This window comes from Sapajus apella, unplaced genomic scaffold (genome assembly GCF_009761245.1).
Source record: "Sapajus apella isolate SASKATOON/1434 unplaced genomic scaffold, GSC_monkey_1.0 scaffold91, whole genome shotgun sequence".
Lineage (NCBI taxonomy): Eukaryota > Metazoa > Chordata > Mammalia > Primates > Cebidae > Sapajus > Sapajus apella.
In genome coordinates, this window is record NW_022437031.1 from 5,196,932 (window position 1) to 5,218,852 (window position 21,921).

The 21,921-nt window shown below is 37.7% G+C and overlaps 1 protein-coding gene across 4 annotated transcripts in view; it reads right to left on the reverse strand.

Annotated features, from left to right (window-relative positions):
* OPHN1 (oligophrenin 1) overlaps positions 1 to 21,921 on the reverse strand; it is a 386,576-nt gene that overhangs the window by 100,756 nt on the left and 263,899 nt on the right. The window lies entirely within an intron of this gene.

Consider the following 21,921-nt stretch of genomic DNA (forward strand, 5'->3'; position numbering starts at 1 on the left):
TAATAAAAAAAAAAAAAAAAAAAAAAAAAAAAAAAAAAAAAAAAAAAACTCAACAAAAAAAACAAAAAATATTTGTTTGGTCTAAAGAAGATCATTAACATGTGAGACTATATAAGTTGCAACAGTGGATTGTTTTTATGTGTAGGTATTATTGTTAAATACAGGGACTGTTTTCACGCACAAAATATGAATCACAGCTATGATTATGATAATAGAGCAAAGGACATTAGCTGTGATTATGATAATACTGCAAAGGTCTGCTGTCCTAGACCTACAAATGTGTGGTGAGAAATCAGAACAAACTGGAGATGGGCCATTGACACATGGACTCTGCCTAAATGTGTTAGAAAAAGTACTTTGACTCCAAGTCTTAAAATACTCACATAGAGTAAGCACTCACCTTATTCACACAATCACAGAGCTCCCTGGACACTGAAGCCCTAGAGGGAAAAGGTCTACCCTGGAGCAGGAACATCAAGGTTTGCTTGGGATCATAACAGGTGAGCTCAGAGCTGCGCCTGGGCCAGGGCCAGGCCCTGGCAGCACTACTACTTGAGAGGAGCCACGTCACCATTGTATCAGTCATTAAAAACAGAATTTGGATCCTTTGGTCAAGTTCTCCCAAATTCATTTGAGGTATCCATGGTCAAGAGCTTGAGCTCTTTTTTGGCAACCCCCTGCCTGAAGTCGCATATAGGCTGTTCATCACCTTGTTTCCAAGGCTGAGGAACAGAAAATAGCCTCTGTTTAGAGCAGGTGGAAGTATACATTTATTTTTTACTGAGACTTGTTCTGGGCCATATTTTACAAAATGCCTTGTTTCCTTTATTGTTTCTGGAAAGGAAAGTTCTATTTATATCCTTTTAGTCTGAATATAGAATAGTTTCTTTAATTAGGACTTCTTTTGAAAAAATCTGAATTTAATTCAAATGTATGCCAATACCTTCCAAAGTAAGGTAATAGTGAGAGACAGTTGTTCTGATCAGATGGCTTAGAGAAATTTCTGGAATATTCACATTCAAAGATTCCTTATTAATGAATGTCTTTGACTTATATCTAACCAAAAACTGCAACATTATTCTTTGTACATTTTCATTATGCAGTGTTAACAAGCTTAGTTGCAAGCTATTTGTTTACCTCGCCTTCTCAAAAAAAAAAAAAAAAAAGAAAGAAAGAAAGAAAAGAAACAATAAAGAAGCCAGTGAAAGTAAAGTGGAATAAAGAAGAGAGTATTAAAAATGATGAGATCAAAAGAAATAACAGGGTATTGGTGGGAGGGGCGGGGGCTATTACATAGGGCTTTTGGGCTATTGGAAGGACTTTTGCTTTTACTTTAAATGACATGAAAAACTACTGGTGAGTTTTAAACAAAGGAATGGTCTGCTCTGACCTCACATGAATACAGAAGAATAGTGTAGCTGCTGTGGAGACAACAGTAAAAGAGTAAAAGAGACACATAAAAGGTCTATTGCAATAACATGGAACAAAAATGGCTGTGGTTTAAATTTTAGTAAAACTGGTGGAGGTGACTAGAAGCGATCAGACTATGTATATAACTTGAAATAAGAGCCTACAGAATTTGTTGATAGATTAAATGTCAGAAAGCATACATGACCAAAGTTTTTAGTCTGAGACACTAGAAGAAACTGAAATGGAGAAGCTTATAGAGTAGGCTTGGAGGGAAAAATCTATAGTTCATTTTGGACATGTCTTTGTAACTGTCTAATAGTTTGAAAATGTCTACTAGAAATTCAGTGAAGATATCAAATAAGAAATTACATACATGGGTCTGAAGGTCAAGGGAAAGATCTGAGCTGGAGAAACAAATCTGGAAGTCATTACTTCCTTTAACAAATATGTATTGAGTGTCATCCCTAAGTCAGGTATTGTTCTGAAATCTGTGCTGTCCAATAGGGCCACTACTAGCTACATACGGTATTTAAAATTTTAATTAAAATTAAGTATTATTAAATACAAAGTTCCTTATTCTAACTAGGCATATTTCAAAAGGACATAGCTACACATGCCTAGTGCCTCCCAATATTGGACAGAATATATAAGGAGCATTTCCATCAGCACACAAAGCTCTCTAGACTGTGCGATGTTGGGCTCTATAGGCCAAGATAAAATACATATATATATATATATATACACACACACACACACACATATACACATACACATACATATATAAAATGAAGAAATAAAGGCAAGTGTAACAAGTCATAATTTTAGTAGTAAAAATGGCAGTGTTTAAGATCGTAGATGGTAGTGTCAAAATATCTAAATTCAAATTCTGGATCTACTTTTTGAAATGTACTTAAATTTTGTGTCTTATTTTCTTCATCTGTAAAATGGAATAATAAAAACTAACTCATAAACATGATGTGAGGTTTAAATAAGCAAAAATTTACCTAGTGCTTATTATAAACCATGGCATATAGTAAGTGCTGTATCAGTGGTATGTTTTTATGTTGTGATTAAACCACAGTGACAAATTTGCTGGTTATAGTTTTTTGAGTAAGAAATTAGATGGACAAGTAAATATGAGTAAAAATATTTCTGCTGTATGTAAAGCTCTTGAATGCTATATCTACTATGAATATGAGGAAGTATATATGGGAGGAGTGACACAATATGAGGCAGGATGGGCCAAGATGTTAGCATTTGCCAGGACCAACTCTGCCAATTTACATTTTATTGGCCAAACATAACAGCAATCTTTCATACAGTGAATGGTTATAGGTAATATTAAATGAGCCTGTATCAACAAAAACATGAGTTAAATCATAGGAAAGGAAATACAAGGGGCTAATTTATGAAGAGCATTTTATGTGTTCGCTTTGGCAACACATACATAAAGAGCATGTTAGAATCTGAATTTGCATTTGTTTAACTGGATAAGCCTGAGTAAAGACATGCTGGGCTTGTGGCCCATCTGCCAACTCTACTCAACAATATGGGGACCTTAGAAGATATAGATTAACAAATCTATATCTATCTCTATCCCCATATATAATAAACAATAATAAATTTAATTATTTTTCTAAAAACTAAAAAAAAAAAATGACTCCTATTTCAAAATCAAGCATCTCTGGCCCAACCTGACACTGATGGATAAAATATATTAGCCAAAAGAAAAATGAAATCATCAGAGAGGGCTGAGAAAGTCGCTTGGGCTCTGACTAAAGGTTCTTTGAAGTCAGACCTTCCTAAGCACATTCCATCTAAACTATTCCATGAGCTAAACCTGCTACTGGTTTGACTAAGACTAGAACTGACATCTTGTAAAGGATTACTGTAACTGTATATTGTTTGGCTAGCTGGGCCTGTATGTATGTATGTATATGTGTGTATATGAGTGAAATAGTTGTGCATTAGAAAACTTTAATAATCAGGATTCTGTACTCTTTAATTCCCTGGTGTCACATCTGTACAAGTTATATTGACATCTTTATTCAATTAGATAGGACATGAGTAACATTTTATTAATAACCTAATCTGTTCTTCCCTGTGCACAGGCTTACCACCTCTCAAGTGCAGTATAGAAAGGTATACTTTTCCATAAATGCCTTCTATGCCAGAGCTAAGGAGGAGACATACACACACAAAAAACTATGTTTTTCACAGAGAAACTATTAAACTTGACAAAAATGATGTCCAGCTTATCATGGGCCACCACATGGGGTCCTAATTTTGAAAGTATCTATTTCATATTGATTAAAATACCAAGACCCTTGGCCAGATCCCAAGGACAGATCGTATAAAAACATGAGATTGGTGAGCATGTCTACACAGCCCCCCAGGCATGCTGCTGATTGATTCACTGCCTCTTTGTTGGTATCTGGCTGATAGCCTCAACTCTCCATAGATGTTTTAAGAGGACACCAGTATAAATGACATGATCTTCACATCACTCAGTTGGAAGAGAGGTTGTAAGAGGAATATTATTTAGCTTTGACTTTGAAAATGCATGTGATGTGTATCTATGGGCACATACGCATGTACATTTCAAGGAAGAGGGGTACAGAAACAAAGAGCCAATGTGATACATGAGTCTGCTAACAAGAAATCGTGATGGACACTAAATCCTGTTCATAAAATCATAGTGCTATGAAAAACATAAAAGAGCTGAATAATACAAGTTGATATATTGTATGAATATATGGGCTGCTACATATGGCCACACAGACTACTCGTTGTACAGCACCATAACAAGCAACATTCAAAAGCCTACAAGATAAACAGTGATCCCTGGAGTAGAACAATATGGCAGCCCTGGCTATGCCATACAAGACAATGGAGAAATAAAAATATAGTGCCATAATAATTAATGTGCACCAAATACCTACTCAAAGACAGACACTGTTCAAAATGCTCTACATACATTGAATTTGGTTATTCCTCACAACAGTACTATTAATTACATGCTACTATGATCCACAATCTACAAATAAGGAGAAATGCATTGAGCTTGAAATGACTTTCCCAAGGTCATACAGCTACTAAGTTGTGGAGCTGGTATACAAACCCTGATAGTCTGACTACAGAGCCCATGTACTTAAAAACTATGTTGTAAACAAAACAAAACAAACAAATGAGAAGTAACCAGGAACTTACCTGGCTTATCTGTAAAATTAAAACTGAATACCACCTCTAAAGTATTTTTGCCAAAAAGTTAAACCTACAACTGATTAAGCCTCTAGATCAAAATACCAATGTATAGGGAAAACAGTCACCAGACTATATTTGGTAACAGAATCAGGAGAATGTAGGGAAATTCTACGGAATAAACAACCCAGTTATTCCCCCAAATAAATGAAAAGAAAAACAAAAGTGAGGGGAGCTATAGATTAAGAGGTTCAAGACTTAACAAAACGCAATGTGTGGACCTTATTTGGATCCTGATTCAAACAATCAAACTGTAAAACAAAACAAAATAAATCACTGAAAAATTTTAAATGTAATGATATTAAGGAATTATTTTTGCTTTTTAGTGTGAAAATGGTATTATGGCCATATTTTTTTTAAAGAGGCATTATCTTTTAGATATGACATCTGAAACCCACTTCAAAGTAATCCAAGAAAGTGGATGGGAGTGGAGCTAACACAAGATTGGTTATTTGTTGATAATTGTTGGAGCAAGATGATGGACAAGAGGCTCTTCATATTGTCCTCTTCCATATGCATTTTAGATTGTACATAATAAAAAGCTATTTAAAAAAAATACTAGAGAAACTGGTAACTATAGTTGCTTCCTGGGATGGCAATGGGGTGGCTGGGAGCCAGGGGTCAAAAGTAGACTTTTTTTTTACTGTTTACCTTTTGTAATTTTTAAGTTTTGTGTCAAGTACATTTATAACCAATACAAAATTAATTAAATTTACTAAACAAATGCAAACTTCACTGCCGGCAAGGTCCTACCAAGAGAGTGCATGTTGGCTGCCTGCAGTCCATTGGGGAGTTGGGGACTAAGAAATCTCGAACCCAGACACCAATCTCTTAAGAATAATTGAGCATCTGCTCTTCTGTCAGTTTGCTGAGAATGATGGTTTTCAGGTTCATCCATGTCCCTACAAAGGACACAAACTCATCGTTTTTGATGGCTGCATAATATTCCATGGTGTATATGTGCCACATTTTCCCTGTCCAATCTATCATCGATGGGCACCTGGGTTGGTTCCAGGTCTTTGCTATTGTAAACAGTGCTGCAATGAACATTCGTGTGCACATGTCCTTATAGTAGAACGATTTGTAATCCTTTGGATATATACCCAGTAATGGGATTGCTGGGTCAAATGGAATTTCTATTTCTAGGTCCTTGAGGAATCACCACACTGTCTTCCACAATGGTTGAACTAATTTACACTCCCACCAACAGTGCAAAAGTGTTCCTATTTCTCCACATCCTCTCCAGCATCTGTTGTCTCCGCAGAAGATCCAACACCGCATGTTCTCACTCATAGGTGGGTGTTGAACAATGAGAACACATGGACACAGGGAGGGGAGCACTACACACTGGGGTCAGTTGGGGGGAAATAGGGGACGGACGGTGGGGGGTGGGGAGCTGGGGAGAGATAGCAAGGGGAGAAGTGCCAGATGTAGGTGATGGGGAGGAAGGCAGCAAATCTCACTGCCACATGTGTACCTATGCAACAATTTTGCATGTTCTTCACATGTACCCCAAAACCTAAAATGCAATAAAATAAATAAATGGGGAAAAAAAAAGAATAATTGAACATAAGAAATGAAACAGCTGCTTCACTGTAGGCTTGAGCAAGTGCCAGCTGACACACATTCCCAGTGGAATATTCCCTGGAGCTGTATCAAATAATCACTGAGTAAAGAGGGAAACTAAACCCTATGGCAGCTCCATTTAGACTTACTATATATAATTCGTTGGGAAGTTTGGCAAAAACAGATGCAACATATTGGATCCAGACAGTATGAAGAAAACATCTGAGAAGTAAATGATGAAGGCATGGAGGAGGTAAACCACCTTCAAGTAATCAACCCAAACTGTTACTATACCCATACAGCGTAACTGGATACAGAGTCCTAAATGATCACCCAGAATGGCTCCTTCCTTATGTAAGATAGAAAGATTAAGAAATCTTGACACCACAGGAACAGAATGATCTGGCCTATGATTGGGCCATTTTATAATGCTAATGGTTAACACTATTTTAGAAGAGTCTATAATCAGAAAAGCAAAGACCATGTATGATTTTCCTCATCTTTCTCTCTAGCACTTACCACATTTCTTAGCACACAGTAAATATCCAATAAAGTTTTAACTGAAAGACTCAAGAGAGGCCAGCATAGCCAGAACCACTTGCAGGCCAGCATGAAGCAACCTGGTGAGGGTGATACGAAACTGCTGGGCTTCCAGCTAAACCCCACCCTCAAGCCTGGAACCTCAGCCATAAGTGAAAACAGCTGACCCTGAAGGGCTGGGCTCCTGGCTAAACCTCACCCTCAAGCCTGGAACCTTAGCCATAAGTGAAAACAGCTGACCCCATTTTTCCATCCAAATAATTGCCTTTTTGGCCTACCCTGCCCCCTATCCTGTGCCCATGAGAACCAGATCAGCTGGCAGGAAAAAAAAAAAGCAATACAAGCAGCTGATGCAAGCAGTTGGGGATGCAAGCTGCTGAGCCTCAGGGATACATGCCGCTAGGCATCAAAGACTATGGATAGATGCAGCTAACTTCAGACAGTGAGGCTTCAGGGAAGATTACCTTCTTCTTGCACCATCCCCTTTCCAATTCCCCATCCCGCTAAAAGTCACTTCTGTCGCCCAATAAATCCTCTGCATACACTACCCTTCAAATAGTTTGTATGACCTGATTCTTCCTGGACACCAAACAAGAACTTCGGTGTCAGAAAGGGCAGTTGCAGGATCCTGTCACCCTTACCTATTACTGAGCTGTTAACACTTAGCCATCCATGGACTGCAGTCTGGGTGAAATGAGCCATTCCAGTTTCTGCCCACGAAGGGGGTCAAGGTCAAGGGAACAAATCTCATCTCAAAGGCAGTGTAGAAGAGAAGGACTACATGCAAATAAAGCTTCCGTGTGTGAAGGTCACCAGTCAGACTTTGTAAACTTTCTTAAGCCTTGGCTACTTCAAATCTCAGATGCCTTTAATTATAAGTCCCATCCTTATCATTTGTAATATTAAGGAAAAAATTCACCAATTATACCATGAAGCATAAGATGAATCCCAATTTAAGAGATGTCAAAATGTGGAAAAGAGTGCCTTACAATCAGTGAAATGTGATGTTTATGTTCACTTGGGCAGGCTCTTCCCCACTAGGTCTATTGTACCTTGGCCACAAGATATAAACTTTAAGTTATTTTAAGAAGTTTCATAAATCACAGGATATTTATGATATAGTAAAAATCTTTTTAAATCTTCTTTAAGTTTGGTAAAGAACAATGAAGTTATATGATGCCATAAAAATACAATTTTTAGGGTTGCAAGGATTGTTTGATTTTAATAAAGTATAAATTATATTTCAAAAGCGAGAAAGTGAAAGAGAGAGAGAGAGAGAAAGTTCAGAGACTGGATGCCCCAAAAGAAACCAGAAGTACACTCTGTCCAGGAAAGTAAAAGCCAAAAGAGGGAGAGAAGATATAAGATGGTGACAGTTTAATAGCAGAAACGATGGTGATGCTGATTTAAAAAAAAAAAAAAAAGAAAGAAAGAAAGAAACCAGAGAGACAAGAGCCAAGATGGGAAGAGTCACAAATGACAGGGAGTTGTCCCTGTGTCTGGACAGTCCTGCAAATGATATTCACAACTGGGGCCCCTGGAAAACAGGCTTCAAGTCCCACCATCATCACTTGCCCTTAATTTTCCCACATAGTTTCTCAAATGTTGATTAAACATCTACTCAGATAACTGAAACCTAACAGTGCCTAGTCCATGTTTTAGATGGAATTAACAAAGGACACAAGCAATAATATTCCAGTCCATATGACCCTGGGAAATTCTTGTAAGAGCATGCTCACATAGGTGTTATATAAATGTAAAAGACAAAGAATAATTCAAAGTCTTAAAGAACATACACGGTGGAGTATAGGAGGCAGACTAAAAATAAAATATTACAATATAGTGAGATAGGGACAAATATGCAATTACTAATTAAAAGGAATAAGACCTTTCTCACAGCTGGTATTAGGTTGGTAAAGGACAGATATTCTATTAGTAAACAGCATCATTAATGTGGAAGCTTATGAAATAAAATCTTCAGATAACATCAAATGTCTGCTTGATAATTTGTGACAAAGTACCAGTTATTGAGGAATAAAATTATGTGAAAAATATGGATCTGGAAATCACTCTAAATAGGACTCCTCAAATAACATCTATTATTTTATACATTTCCCTATTCTCGGCTTTTGTTTGACTTAACCTGCAGGATGTTGACACAGGTGATTAGAGATTATTTGTGACAATATTGAGAATATCTCAGACATGGTGTGTGTGAAAGGTTTCCTAGGATAGGTTATGGACAGCACTAGAATTGTGGCTATGCTTTATTTTATTTAATGAAAATCTATGATCAAATTCAATCTATAAATAATAAGTGGTCAAATGGAAATTACATAGCTTAAAAAAACTGGATGAGAGTTAGATACTACTACTGGTATATATTCTCTTGCAAGGATCTTTTAGTCAAGTCTGATTGAAATTGCTCAGTTTCTACAAATTTGAGTTCATGATTAGTGGCCTCTTATCTTTTATGTTAAGACTCCCAGAGAACAAGGTTTTCATTTGACTTCCTTTGTCCTGGAGTCACACTTGAAAACCTCTTTTACTAAAGAAACATTGGCTCTTCAGGAGGATTCTGGAAGCCCCAAAGGTACTTCAGATAACAAAAACATGCATTAATGCTCTTTGGAGTCATGCGCTGTCTCTGACAGGTAACCTGACTGCAGGGAGAAACTACCCAATGTCAGGCCTCAGTACAAATGTTTTAAAAAAACATGTTGTTGTTTAATTATCTACTAAATACAAAACCAACAGCCTCCATACAGGGTAAGGAGGTCAGAAAAGAGAGATTTTCCAATTAGTTACAGAGAGAAGCTCCCTAGAAGTTTGAAGCTACGTTTGCTAATGAAGGCATTAGAGTTGAAGTTGTCTAGGAGAGGAAAAATGGTTTTATGTTTTTGACACCAAGAGACAACAAAATAAAATCAGATTTCTTTGGGAAACTGGTACCTTGAAGATGACAAAGGCCCATCCACAGCTGAGGGATGGGGCTGAGGAGACAGTGACTACTAGAACTGATAACATGACTCACTATGCCTAGACTGCTTGTACAATGTGGTTTATGCTGAATACCTGCATTCCTTCTGGGGGTCTAGCATTTTCGCATGTGCTTGACAGAGGTCGCCTTCATAACTAGCCCCCAATAAACCTTTGCCAATTAATAATTTAATAATATCCCCTGGTAGACAACGCTTCATATGTGCTGTTACAAGCAATACTGGAGGAATTTTGTACATCCCAAGTGACTCCACTGAAGGATTCCTGGGACCCTGTGTCTGATTTCCTTTGAACATCACTCTATGTGTCTTTTACCATTGCTAATGTTGCTTTGTACCTTTTGATCATAATAAATCACAGCCATGAGTAACAATATATCTTGTGACTCACATCTTGTGAGTTATTTTAACAAATTACCAAACCTGGAGGTGATCTTAAAGACCCTTGATGCATTTGGGAAAGGCATTTCAGGACTTGTTCAGGAAGAAATACAACTTTCTTTTTATTTCTTTTTTTTTGAAATGGAGTCTTGTTTTGTCACCCAGGCTTGAGAGCAGTGGCATGATCACAGCTCACTGCCACTTTGACCTCCTGGTTAATCCTCCCACCTCAGCCTCCCCAAGGAGCTGGGAGCCTCCCAAGTACAAGAGAATGCCACCACACCTGGTTAATTTTTGTTTTTTGGGTTTGTTTGTTTTGGTAGAGAATGGGTTTTGCGTGTTCCCCAGTCTGGTCTCAAACTGCTGGGCTCAAGTGATCTCGCCTTAGCCTTCCAAGTGCTGGGATTATAGGCATCAGCCACTATTCCCGGCCACAATTTTCTTTTTAATCTTTTGGTAACTCAACTGACTAGGCCAGGTTGTAACATAAAAGGTAGCAGTGATAGAACGTGAAGGACTAAGAACAACACTGAAATGACAATAAGATTGATAATAAGAAGTATAAAGAAGGTTTGCATAGTCACTCAAACAAGTTTCAGTGAGAAAAAGGAACATAGTTGGAATTCAGACATTAACATTTATGAAAAGAAGTAAAAAGAAAACACTGAGAACTCAGAAATCAAATTACATTAATGTAAGAAGTAAAAACTTAGGGAACACAGGGTGAAACTTCAAGTTAATAAATCATAAACTCAGATTTTTAAAAGTTTCCCTCTGCCACTGCAGTATCTAAAGCTGCCTTTGGAATAACACCACATCTCACCAGAAACCATGTAAAATTATATCCTCTGAAAAGAATAATGGCATTCATTCATTTATTACCACAAGTTTATTGAGTAGCTATTCTGTGCCAAGCCCTGTTTCAAGGTGCTAAGGATACAGAAGTAAACAAAACAAAACCTCTACCCTTCATGGAGCTCAATATATGGATCATTTCATGACTCGTAACTAAATGAGTTTGGGGTCAACAGAAAAGTATGCCATGCTTGATTTTGGCACAGGAAAAACAATAATTGTTGAATATCATATTATTAGAAATGGACAATGCTTTGCAGGTTTTCTAGGACAGTATTGAGGAAAGTCTTCCATGATGAGCAGAGGTGGCAAATTGGATTATGAAATAATTAGATCTAATAAGAACAAGCTGAAACTGTATAAAACTCCAAGAAGCCTCAGAGGGAACAGAAAGATACTATGAGAAATGCTAGATAACAAGGTCATAAAAAAGTAATTATAATATATGTACATTGTCAAGAAGTTATGCATGATTTTGTAAACAGAAATAAAGAAATAATATAGGTTGATGGAAACCAGCTTACATGTTGGTTAACATTCATATCACCTATCACAAACTGTTATTGCATTGAAAACTTCCAAATATAAGGGTAGTAGATTCCAAATTGTTGACATACTCATCATTCCCTACAAAGCTGATATCATTAGAATGCTTGCATGCATGAACAGCAGAGGTTGTTCAAAATGATGGCATCTGGGTCAAATTAAGTGTGCAGACATGTTTTGATTGGCTTGTGTACTAATGTTTTTTATCTGTAAAATATTTGAAATATAAAGGCAAAAAGGTGGGAGGAAGCAAACACCCATGTACTAATATCTTAATCTAATGTCATATTTCCATCAGATCCTTTTTATAAAGAAATTAAATATTGTAATCAAGTTGGCCCTCTCCGGGCCCACATCCTTCCCTCTCCAGAGATAACCACTATCATAAATTCAATCTTTATCATTCAGATACATGCATATACCCATAAACACATTGTTTGGCATGTCTTTACATTTAATCCAAATGGTAATAAAATGTATGAATCCTTCTACAGCTTACTTTGTTTAGTCAAATTATGTTTCTGATACTTATACATGTTTGATATATCTTATTTTAGTTCAGGGGTTGGCAAATTTACCACAACTGGGCCAAAATAGGCTTTTACCGGTTTTTGTAAATATTACTGGAACACACCATTTTCATTAGCTTATTGTCTATGGCTGCTTCCATATTATAACTGCAGAACTGAGTACTTGAAGCAGAGACCATATGGACCTCAAAGTCTAAACTATTTACTATCTGACCCTTTACAGAAAAAAAAAAAAAAAAAGTCAACTCCTTTAATAGTTTATTCATTATATTTGCTGGGCAGTAGTTCATGGAATGAATTTACAACATGCTAACAGACAGGTATATTTCTTCCATTTTTCCACTTTCGTCATTTTTGAATGCCATTCTTCCATTTTTGCCATAAAAAGTAATAGCAAAACCAGCAATTATTTATGCACCAAACTAAAAAAAAAAAAAAAACCCTTACTCTGTGAAAATTTTCGTGTCTCTATTGACATTGTATTTTAAAATCAGAATTAACTGCTAACATTGAAAACTTAGTTTTCACACAAATATCTGGATTCCAAAAGTTCCTTGAAAAATCAGAAGCTCTGGCAGCATAAAGCCCACATGCTACTAAGGCTAGTCTGTGAAAACTGAGACATGGCTGCCCTCTTTGGGCAGAATATATGCTCTACAGATAAAAAATCAATTGTTTAACATAACCTGTGGACTGCTTTCCTGTAATCAAGGATCTCTAAAGAATTTGCTATGTAAGCTCCTATGTTTTTGAGCACCACCTTTCAGTAAGGGAAATGAAGATTTCCTGAGAGATCTGTTATCTCCAGTTCTGACAAAGGAAGAAGAAAGGCTTAGTGCTATGGACTGTGGCTTGAATGGGGAAGTGAGAGTTTAAATGACATTGCTAGAAGACACAAGGACTGGGTTATGGGAAAGGAGAACGCAGATCATTAATCAAAAATGCCAGTGATGGAAGGAAGATGATGATAGGCAATGAGATTAGGAAAAGTGAGAATGGAACAAGAAAAAAATCCACAAAGGATGTTAAAGAGATATGACAGTATGATAACACCATCAAAAAAGAAGAGTTAGCAATAAACTTATATACTATCCCAAAGCTAGTCTGTTCTCCTTGCTAGTATCAGGGTTGTTTATGCCAACACTGTACAGAATGCTCTTTATGAAACTGGAATTTTTATTTTCCAGCCTACCTATGTTATCATGTCTCCTCAGGGCTGCCGGTGGATACCGAATGGATACTAACTTCACCTTTTGAAACCGATTTAGTGAAACCTGTTATCCCCAAAGACCTGCTCTGAGAAGGGCTTTCCAGCAGCTGAGAGCTCAAATGGTAACAAGCAGAATATGAGGAGGAAAATGAAAATAAAATTGAACAAGCTGAGATGTTAAGCCCATAACGAAAATGAGGAAAATGGGCAAGCTTATTATGATGTGAGTTATATGAACTGGACATTTCAAAGTAGCCTTAAAGAGCACATTATTATTGGGAAGTAATCATTGTAACTGTCAAGAATTCACATATCAATGACAATAACAATAACAAAGGGCTAAACAAAATCATGACAGACATGTTCAGATATCCAGGGCCCACATCCCACTACACAAAGTAAGCATAATGCCTTGGGCCCAGGATACTGTCAGAGGCTCTGTAATGTTTTAATTTCTTTTAAAATCAGAAGAAAATATGAATACAAGGCACCCTGTAAAATATTCATCTCTATAGCAATATAGACATAAAATAGAATTTTTAATATTTTCATGGAAATTTTTAGTATTTTTGAAAGATATTATAATATATTTTATTTAGCTCAATTTTTTATGCCCCACAAAACAAAAGTACCTATTGCCCGTGAAAGCCATAATTTGGCCCGGCAGATACCTTGTCAGAATTCCCAAATTCAGAAATGTCATTATGAAGAGTAACAAAGCCATACCTGAGATATGTATTTTAAGGACTCTGCAAGACTCATTCCAACGACCCCTTGCTCCTATAACTTTCATAATTCAACCAGCCAAATGAAAAATCACCACATACACTGACCTTTCCAAATCCCTTGCAAAAACTGAAAATAACAATTATGACATCTTTGAATGGAAGGCTCTGATGAATCTGAAGCAAACCAATTTGTGAGAGCTTTTACCAAATTTTAGCTAACAAGCATTAAATTAACCTCCATGGTAGATATGAAGCTACTGATCTAAAGTCTCAAAATTTTCCATGACTATGATTTTTCTCATAACTAGTATCATTTTATATATACCCTGTCTTCTTTAGTTGTGAAGGAAAAATAAGTAGATGAACAAGAACACATCAGCAAAGAAGATACACAAATGGCTAAAAGCACATGAAAAGACGCTTGACATTAATCTGCAGGGAAATGCTAATCAAAACCACAAATAGATACTGCTTTACACATACAAGGATGGCTATAATCAAAACACTAGAAAATTAGAAGTGCTGGTGAGGATATGGAAAAACTGGGATCCACATACATTGCTGTTGGGAATGTAAAATGGTTCAGCTGCAATGAAAAACAGTTTCATGGCTCCTCAAAAACTTAAATATGAAATTGCCATATGATACTGTAATTCTACTCCAAGTTATAAACCAAAAAAATTGAAAACAGAGACTCAAACAAGTACATTGACATGCATGTCCATAGCAGCACTATTCACAAGAACTACAAAGTAAAAACAGGTCAAATATTCATCCATGGATGAATGGATAAAGAAAACATGGTATATACAAACAATGGAATATTATTAACTATGACAAAGCATGAAAAACTGAACATGCTACAATATGGATAAAACTCATAAACATTATCCTCAGTGAAAGAAGCCTAACATAAAGTATCACATATTACATAATACCACGTATATAGAACCATCTAGATATGAGTGGGAGATCCAGAATAGGGAAATTTACAAAAAGAGAAATAAGACTAGTGGTTACCAGACTGGGAAAAAAACAGGAATGGGGAGCAAATGCTTAACAGAAATGGAGTTTCTTTTTAAGTTGAGGGAAAAGTTTTAGCATCAGATAGAGGTGGTAGCTGTACAACACTCTAAGATATGAAGTGCCATTGAACTTTTACTTGAAAATAGTTCATATGTGAATTCCATTTCAATTAAAAAAAGAATGCCACACTGAAATTTGTAAGAATCAGTCTGTACAGTTATCTTGAAGAAGGGTACATAATGTACGGTTGAGTGGGAAAAACTGGAACATAATAATAAGTTATGAGCACAAATCTGACCTATCATTATTTTAATATTAAAATTCAACAGCAAAAGGTTTTGCAATCATGAAGAAGATATTAACAGTTAAACCTACATCTGAGTATCTGAGAACATGAACTGGCATTGTTTACTCAAGACTAAAGTGGATGAAAAGGTAATAGATTGATGAGTACACTTAGATTTGCCAAGTGTTGACTAATGCAATGGATTAGCAAATATAATTAAGCAAGCAGAGTCGGGAAAGTAAAAAGATTCTAGGACTTTGAAGGAACAGCTGTGAAACTGTAACTTTTAAAAGCCATTTCATCTAAATTACCTCCCAAAGAGGCAAGACCAGAAGAAATTAAGTAACTCAGAAAAATCTCTATGGAAGAGTAGCTACATATTTGTCAGTAAATAGAGTTTTATGATTTAAAAAAAGAGTGTGAAACTAGAATTCTATGTCCATTATTATTATAACAGTTCTTATTTGTGAATTCACATTGGTAGAACTTACACTAAAATATACATGTCTCTCTATCTCTCTTTGTGTATGTATAATTTATTTAGTGGAAGAATAGAAAGCAAATGAAAGTACATATTTAAGTAAGGAACTAGATTAAGTAGCCAAAAATGCAGGACTATGACACCACCTAAGGGAAAAAAAAATGTCAGTAAATAGCACACGGTGTAGCAGTGGCTTCAGGAACTGCTTAGAGGCCAGAGGTTGGCAAACTTTTTCTGTATAGGGTGACATATACACTTTAGATTTTGCCTGCCATAAAGTTTTTATCACAATTATTAGCCTCTACCATTGTTGGGGGGAAAGTATCCATAGACAACAAGTAAAAGAATGGGTGTGGCTATGTTTCAGTAAAACTTTTATAAAAACAGGCAGCAAATAATAGTATGCCATTGCCTATTCAAGAGATCAGCTGGCTAGCAAGCATGCCTTTCCAGTCTTAGTAGGTATAAGTCAACTGAGGCTGAAAGACGTTGAGACCCATCCTCCCACAAACTATCATGAAAATAAAATGATGCTACATTGAGACCCATCCTCCCACAAACTATCATGAAAATAAAATGATGCTGAGCAAGGAAAGAACCTAAACTTCATAGACCGTAACATTGAACCTGTTATGATTCTATGAGCAGTTTTTATTCCATTCTGGGATGAGGTGAACCCAACATTGACAAGTCCTGCACAGGGGCAGCTAGATGCTGCTAAAAAAGTCACACAACAGGTAAGACTGGTGTCACCAAATACTCACAATCAGCAATCTCCCCTGGGCATTTAACAACTTTTAGCAAGTTTGTGTTCTCAGGTCAATTTACTCCTTCCCTCCCTTGAAACAGTTATTTCAAACTTCCTCCAATCTCCTAAAACCTGAAATTCCTCACATCTTTACTCCCTTGTATTAGTCTGTTCTTGAACTGCTATAAAGAACTATCTGAGACTGGGTCATTTATAAAGAAAAGAGGTTTAATTGGTTTAGGGTTCCACAGGCTGTACAAGAAGCATGGCAGTATCTGCTTCTGGAGAGGCCTCAGGAAACTTACAGTCATGGTGGAAGGAGAAGGAGAAGTAGGCATGTCTACATGGCCAGAGCAGGAGAAACAGGGGTGGGGTCAAGAAGTGCTACACACTTTAAAAACAATCAGATCTTGTGAGGACTTACTCACTATCACAAGAATAGCACTGAGTGGATGATGCTAACCCATTCATGAGAAACCACCCCCACAATCCAATCACCTTCCACCAGGACCCACCTCCAACACTGTAGATTACAATTCAGCATGACATTTAGGTGAGAACAAATATCCAAACCATATCATCCCTCTTAGCAAGTAGCCTTACCATAAACTTCATAGAGAAGGCAGAAGCTACCATACAAACACTTCCTTCTCTTTTCCTTCCCAAATTAACAAAGCTTCTTGTGTTTACTAAAACCTCTCCACTTAACCTCCTGTTACAATGAGGAGGCCAAAGGCTCATCTCTCAATAAGTGCTCCACATCTCAGACTCTTTCTTCAGTGTCCTCAGAACCTTATCGTGTTTTTTTATTCTTTTTTTTTTTTTTTTTTTTTGAGACAGATTGTAGTCCCGAGACTGGAGTGCAGCGGCACAATCACAGCTCACTGCAGCCTCAACCTCCCCAGGCTCAGGTGATCCTCCCACCTTAGATTGCCAAGTAGGTGGGACCATAGGCATGTGCCATTATGCCTAGTTAATTTTTGTATTTTTTGTAGACACAAGGTCTCACTATGTCGTCCAGGCTGATATGGAACTCCTGGACTCAAGTGATCCACCAATCTTGGCCTCCCAAAGTGCTGGGATTACAGATATGAGCCACAGCACTCAGCCTGACCTTATCCTATTGATTCCCTCTTAATATCTCTATCCACTTCTAATCTGCTAGCTCCTTATGGTCAGCAAATAAACATGCTCGTGTTGGCTTATTGAAGAATATACACGTATAGAGAGGAGGGGAGGCTGTAAGTCAGACAATAGCTGTTAACAAAATGTTGTAAATTAGCAAGTAAATGGACAGGCCAGGGGCAGTGGCTCATGCCTGTAATCCCATCACTTTGGGAGGCCAAGGTGAGCAGATCACCTGAGGTCAGGAATTCAAGACCAGATTGGCCAAATGGTGAAGCCCCATCTCTACTAAAAATACAAAAACCAGCCGGATGAGTTGGCAGGTGCCAGTAGTCCCAGCTATTTGGGAGGCTGAGGTGGGAGAATCACCTGAACCTGGGAGGTGGAGGTTGCAGTGAGCCGAGATCATGCCAGTGCACTCCATCCTGAGCCACAGAGCAAGACTCCATATGAAAAGAAAAAAAGAGAGGAGGGGAGAGGAGAGAAAGGAAGGGGAGGGGAGGGGAGGGGAGGAGGGGAGGGGAGGGTAGGGGAGGAAGGAAAGAAGGAGAGGAAGGAAGGAAGAAGGGGAGGAAAGAAGGAGGGGAGGGAGAGAGGGAGGAAGGAAGGAAGTAAGGAAGGAAGGAAGGAAGGAGGGAAGGAAGGAAGGACAAATTATTAATAGCTTGTTGTTCTAGAAAAATCTCAAACCAACTTAAATAATTTGACATCAATAGTAAACAAGCTGTCTTCTGACACCAAACCTCAGAAAGCGACACCCATTAGGATTACTTATGTAAGTAGGTAGGGTTTGGTAGAGCTGAAAATAGGAGAAATGACGAAATTCTGTAGAAGGAGCAGTTAGACCACCAGATACCCTCTCAAGCACTTCAAACAATATGACTGAATACTTTCTTTTATCTGTAATTGTGGTAAGTATGAGGCAGAGAGTGTGACCAGCCCCCAGTGAAAACCCTGAACACTGAGTGTCTAATTGGCTTCCCTGGACAAAAACATTGCAGGTATTGCTTTCTTTTTGTTACTGAAGTAAGAATGTGCTCTGTGTGACCCCTTGTGGAAGGTAGCGAGCATAGGAAGTTTGCACAAGGATTCCTCTACATGCCACCTGTGTCTTTTTCCCTTATGATTCGGCTATGTGTTCTCACATATGCTATTATAATAACCCTCAGCCACTAATACAAGTATATGCTGAGACCCCGTAAGTCCTTCTGGTAAATTTATGAACCTGAGAGAGGTCTTGGGGATCTGTGATATAGTGGCCATACACTGTAGCCTTGGACTATTTTGCTTCTATTACCATTAAAGGATAATATTAATGTTTTTCAAAATTATATGTATGTAGGTTATATGTCTTTGATTTTTATTTCATAATATCAAAGGAGGAGTTACCAAATATTTGTTATAAGAGAAGGACCTTATGTCTAAAAGGATTAAGAAACGCTGCTGTAGACAAAGAACAACATTGGCAGCAATTTTATTAACAATCATGAAAATAATAGCAGGTAATATTTGCAGAGAGCTTACCATATGCCATTGTGCTAAGTGCTTTCTGTGAATTATTTCAGATGTTACTCACTATAACTCTATGACATTGGCACTATTTTTCCCCCCTTTCACCTGTGGAAAATGAGAGGCTTAGACAGGAAAGCCAATTAGACTAGCAGCATAACTAGAAGATGGCAGGGACAAGGGTTTAAGGCAAGTATCTAGATTCCAGAGCCCCCTTTCATCTATTCAGGCATGGTGTTGCCACCAAAAAAACAGCAGAATCCAAATAAATATGTCGCCTAAGGAAAGCTCATACTTTGTGAGAACTGATAAGCAAATTTATTAATAAATTTTGCCGGTTAAAATTATATCAATTCTTCCTCCTCTCTCAGAATAATTCTCTGATATTTAATGTTTGATACAGAATTCAAATACCAGGATCTTAAACGTGAAGCCTAGCTTTTTAGATAGTGCATTTTAAAACTGGTCTACTATCATTCTTATTTTGAAGTCACAGTTCTCAGTACTTCCTTTACAAAGGCAATGTAAATTCCCACAGCTTTTCAAATTGTTGGGAAAGGTCAGAAGCTATAGCAATTTAGAAATGGTCAGGTCAATATTTCTATGGATTTCATATTTTCTGTGAAAGGTCAGAGGTTACACGTACTTAAAATTGTAATACTGTTATTCCTACAGTTTTAGGGATTTCTAAGAAGGACTAAAGCATAGAAGAACATTAACAGGAACAATAGTACACACGCCACACACACACGCAAACGGAGTAGTACAGATTTTTTTAAGTCTATGAAAGGTGAAGTCCATGCCTACCAAGTTAAGCCGTGTAGAAACTGGGGGTAGAGTCGGGCAACCAAAAGCATGCTACAGGTTGCAAAAGCACAGTTTTTATTAGACGAGCAAGATCAAGTAGAGAGTAAAAAACAGTTGCAAGTGAAACTGCAAAATTCTACCCATCCCACGAAAAGCAAATATAATGAACAAGTTAAAGAAGAATGAGAATGAATGTAAAAACTGTTCTGAAGTTGCGTATTAGAGAACACAAAGGCACAGATCACTACATAAATCAGGGGTTCTCTCATCTATAGTTTTGGCACAAAAAAAAGGAAAAAGAAAAATTTAAATCAGTGGCTCTCAGACTTCAACGGACATGACAGTAACCTGTATGCTCAGGCTACCTGATATGGTGAGGCTTTGTGTCCCCACCCAAATCTCATCTTGAATTGTAATGCCCGTAATCCTCACATGTCTAGAGACAGAGTTAGTGGGAGGTGATTGCATCATGGGGGCGGTTCCCCCATGCTGTTCTCCTGCTGTCAAGTGAAGAAGGTCCTTGCTTCCCCTTCGCCTTCCGCCATGATTGCAAATTTCCTGAGGCTACCTGAGCCATGTGGCTCTGTGAGTCAATTAAACCTTTTTTCTTTATAAATTACCCAGTTTCGGATAGCATCTTTATAGCAGTGTAAAAACAGACTATTACACTACCTCTTCAAAGATTTTGATTCTCAGATCTCAGGATGTTTAACAAACATTCCAGATGATTCAGATACAGACTGCCCACCACCACATGTTGGACATATTCTCCCCTGTGTAGGCTGTGCTTCCGATATCTTACTAGAAAACCCAATCTGATAAGCAGGTTACAAAATGTGAAGACTATGCAGAGAAAGAGTTTTGGTTTCTCTACAGTAGGTTTCAAAGCAATGGTAAAACAGATGGAATAACAGAGGTTATAGTATAGCAAGTACCAAATAAAGAAATGCTATTTTCTATACAGTGGTATGGGAAAGTTTCTGTAATAAGGTGAAGTTTATGTTGAGATCTGAAGAAAATGGAGAAAGAGCCTTGTGCAAAAGCAGTGTAGAAAGAGAAACTAGCCAGTACAAAGGCCTGAAGCAGGTACAGGCTGGATATGTTTTCAAAAACAGGTAGGTACTGTGGCTGCAGGGCAGTGACACATACAAGAGTATAAAGAAAATGAAAGCAATCGTGTATCAAACACAGATGTTGGGGGAAAACCCTGCTCTTGTTTGGAAAGTTTGGTTAGATTGTTACTATAGCATACTTTTTGTATTTCAAATGTTTCTCCACTTTAGAAGAGATACCTATGCAATGGCAACATGAGGAACTCCCAGCAAAACAACCATAATTGGGGAAAATTATTTGTTTGAAAAATAACCATTTCGAGTCTCTAGGAACTATTCTGATGGTATACAGCAAATGGAGAAACATTTTTAGTAACATCTATGAAATCTCAGTAAGAACAGCAAGAGTCTGGCATCTGAGCCACAACCTGCTCCCGCCCACTTCCCCAGGTTTTGCTTATGCCTGGGGCAGCCAAAAATTGCCGGATTGCACTTTCCTTCTAGCACATTATTGGAATTTTTCACCCTACCCTCAGCCCTAGGCTGCAAAAGTTCTGTGGAGGCAAACATTTTATAGAGGTCTGGAACTCCTTTACTCAATTCAGTGTCCAGTCAGAAGCTCTACCCTAGGAAAAGCAATCTGAGAATACTAGGCCCCAATCAGCCTTGCGCCCGCATTCACAAGGCAGAGGTTTCATGCAGGGAGGGGGAAGCCAAGGAGACTACGGGTTACTGTTTTCACCCAATGCCCTCTTCTTAGAATATGGATGCCATTCTGAGAGAAAGATCCACTGTCCCCACCCCCACCTCCCAAAGCATTAGTGCAAATGTTGTGCACAGGGAGAGAGGCAGGCCATTAAA